Below are 3,690 nucleotides of genomic sequence, written 5' to 3'. Positions count from 1 at the left end.
TGTTGTGTTTTATTTTGGACTGGGTTTACACAAATGCTCACTGAATGTGTTGGCAATAAAAGAAATTTAAAATAATAAGTTGGATGTACTTAATTCATTTGTGTGGAACCTGTTGACAAAATAAATTTATGTAAAACTAATTAGTAAAGCACAAGGTGGCTGAAAATATAATATTTGAATTAATCTAACTTAAATTTAACATTTTACTGTCACAAATAAGAAATGTGTTGAAGTAACTAATCGAAACTATCTAACCTGTAAATATATCATCTATGTTCATACAACATAACTTGATTTAGGTAGTCTTAAATATCTGTTGTTAATCTTAAGTAGTTTTTTAAAATTAGATGAACTAAACATTTTTGCTTTAAACTAACACAATGCAATTTCATGGAACCTGTTGACAAAATAATTTTAATTAAAGTCAACTTTTCATTTTTTTGAGTGCAAGCAGTCGGTCCAGCTGACTTTCTTGAGGCACTGAGGGCAGTTTGAGTGCATTACAGCAGACTGATCTTCTCTGTTATCTTTCCAGTGTGAGTGCACGAAAGGATCTCACAGATGAACATGTGGTCCCTGACACTCCAGCCACCTCTTCTGCACCCGTCTCACCTCCAGCTGAGGCTCAGAGGAACAAATCAAAGAAGGCTTCCTGGTGGCGCAGATGGCTTTTTTGTAAGGTGAGTTTACCACTGCAGAGAATAAGCTCTGAACAAACAAATGGTGCAGGAATTTCTGCATCTATTTGTGTTTAACTGGATTTATTTGTAAGTGGCAAATCTGAAGTATGAGGTCATTTTACTGTGTTCCTGTTTAAAGCTGATTCATTGCTTTGTGTTTCTTCTCCTGTAATTTCATCACTGTGATTGCACTGTTTGTGTCTTTCTATAATGGTAACATCAGCACTGAAAAATGTGAAGTCAAGGACGTTGGTGTCCAGATGGAAGTTTCCTGCCCCCCAAATTGCTGCTGTTTTTCTGCACGGTACATTCTACAGAGCCGAGTGTGAAACGTGAACAGCTGTTATAGGAACATATGAAGTCTGAATGTTAGGATTGACACTCAAATTCTCATTATGTCGTCCATTTTGGTTGAACTAACTGGTGACGTGTTCCTCAAAGAAAAAGGTGACCTTAGATGATGAGCCGTGTTGGCCTGAGGTCAATGAGAGAGATGAGCCAGTTTCCAGGCCGTCTACCCCAGCAGGTTACGGTGGGTAGCCAGGGGGCTATGTTAAGATAAGATAACCAAGATAAGATAACCTTTATTAGTCCCACACGTGGGAAATTTGTTTTGTCGTTGGAGACAGAGTAAGCACAGCAAAAAGACCATTGTTAAATTAGCTCCAACAGAATTATTTTCAACACTTTTTCAGGGTTAATATATTATTTATACACTCTTAAGAGTTAAATCAACATTTTTGAAATAGTTATAATATTTAACACCAGGCCAGAGTTCATGTTTTAACATTTTTAACCTTCTGGTTAGTGTTGGCTTCACTCCCTATAGTGTCAGGCTTTCTACACTGAAAAGTGTTAAAATTAAATTCTGAGAAAGAATTGAATTCCACAAAATAAATATTCCCCAAAAGGACATTTATTGTGTCTTCAAAAAATTGTGAATGACGGTACAATGTACACTGTCTCATCTGAAACATTGTATGACCTTTGCATGTCAAAAGATTTATAAAATTTTAGATCTGACATTTTCACTATGCATCTCTGCTCAGCATGCATAGATGGTTATCAAAACACTCTGTAAACAACCTGTTTCCCATAAAAAAAAAAATAATTTCATCTTCAACCAAAAGTAAGTCACTTATTTGGCGAAAGACAGGCGTGTCTTCTTCCACTGCACTGCAAATAACAGGTCCAGCTTTATATTCACTTGGGACAAATTAAACACAAAATGTGCTTTGAAAAGTTCATCAAATGCCCCGAGTGAGTGGCTCGCCTGGTGTGTGTCAGTCTTGCTCTTCTTTTGCCTGACAGCGAGGAGGTATGGTTGCCAATCCTTGTTGATTGCAGAGATGCTCTTCCAGACTCCAGCATGACTGGGGTTGACATAAGGAAACTAATAATTATTCACAGAAATGGTGTCTAAATACAGAAAAAAATGCAGAAGAGATTGCTCAAAGACTTTGGTATTATTGAAATTTCATGATATAATTACCTTATGAAAGAGTACAAGTCTCTGACTTGCATCACTCGCACTGATTTTTGGAGACCTTTGTCCTCCTGGTGGTGGTAGAAGGAGATGTAGCAACAACAACAGCAATGCCATTTCTTGTTCAAAGGCTGAAGATGAAAAGACACAAAATTAATACCATTTCATCAAATGTTTTGATCTGTTTAACAATGAAAATAGGGGAAAGTTAAGAGACTTCCATCTCTCCCATGTCTATTGTTGAAAGTTATCAAAAACTAGATGAAATCGTTAGAGATACAGAAGAAGAAAAAAATCTATAGGATTATTAGTTCAGGATCATCATACAAACAAAAGGGACAATGCTTTGTTTGACTTTATATTACATTCTAAGATCAAAACTAGAAAAACTGGACAAAGATTTACTTTGTTAAAGGGTGTTAAAGTGAGCTTTTCAGCCTCTTTTATGGCATTTGGCCTGAAGAATGTCTTTCATTTCTGAAGCAACCTGGAGGATGTGTCATCAGCGAACAGGAGAGTGAAGTTTTGCTCCACCTTTAAGAAAAAAATTTGTATTTGAAACAACTGCTAGCTCCAAATTCCAAACATTAAAAAAAAAGAATTCTAACTTACCATTCCTTTTGTATCCTGGAATCTTGGAAAAGTGGATAGGATACCAACGCTTCTGCTTGGGTCATTAACAAGCCTCCAATAGTGCTGAATGGTCTCTTTCATCTTCTGGAAAATCACAGAGTTGTCTGTAGTATGGTTGAGCAAAGACACGACCTCCTTGCAAGAATCACCATCAAGCTGGTGTATAAAATTCAGTCCTTTTGCGATTTGGACCACCTGAAGAACTGTCTGTCAACCTATTAGGTTGTGTTGGAGATCCACAACGAATCTTTCTTTGGACAGTTTTCAGAAACTGAAAGAAATGTATCCTGTACCACTTGCGGCATCAAAGAAGTGCTCCTGGATAAGTGAAAATACAAAATATTTTGTCAGATTTAGCTCATAACAAAATATCAGATAATTTTTATGTCCAGCATTAAACAATTTTGTGTTGACTATTACATAGCCTTTGTCTGCATATGGATCTTTGAGTGAGGGGAACAGCATCACAATGCCCAAAGCATACTCCTCTATGAGGGGTAGAGTTGGATGTCTCGAGACCGATCTTGGTCTCGAGACTCGAGACCACTTTTTCGTGGTCTTGGTCTCGTCTTGGTCTCGACGGACTTTTGTCTTGGTCTCGCTGTTTCGGTCTTGCGTTCTCAAATCGACATAGTGTTCGGGAGATTTGGAGTCAACCATCAGCGGAGCGGGGGGTGGCTTACTGGGCTTAAGCCCAGGTCATTTTTTCAGAAGCATGGGGTCTTTTGGAGTGTAATTTGTTAGTTAGATGCCTGACTAACAACTGTATAAAACAAAAACAACACACGAAGCACAGAGCGCACCGTCGTAAATTCCCCCTAATTTTGGTATGATCCGAGCTCAGGCACTAGGCGACTGCACAGCACCCATGTGAGCGAGGGGGGAGAAGCT

At 38.1% G+C, this 3,690-nt stretch overlaps 1 long non-coding RNA gene across 1 annotated transcript; it reads right to left on the bottom strand.

Moving 5' to 3' along the window:
* Positions 1-1,591: 1,591 nt before the first annotated feature.
* LOC143415202 (uncharacterized) lies at positions 1,592-3,111 on the bottom strand. Its single transcript, XR_013095839.1, has 4 exons — positions 2,779-3,111; positions 2,572-2,700; positions 2,173-2,297; positions 1,592-2,053 (listed from the first exon to the last, which is right to left on the bottom strand). It is a non-coding gene; the product is annotated as an uncharacterized LOC143415202 (long non-coding RNA).
* Between the last annotated feature and the right edge of the window lie 579 nt (positions 3,112-3,690).

Source organism: Maylandia zebra, linkage group LG23, assembly GCF_041146795.1.
Source record: "Maylandia zebra isolate NMK-2024a linkage group LG23, Mzebra_GT3a, whole genome shotgun sequence".
Lineage (NCBI taxonomy): Eukaryota > Metazoa > Chordata > Actinopteri > Cichliformes > Cichlidae > Maylandia > Maylandia zebra.
Note: the sequence above shows the minus strand (reverse complement) of the source record. Positions and strands in the feature narration are given on the sequence as shown.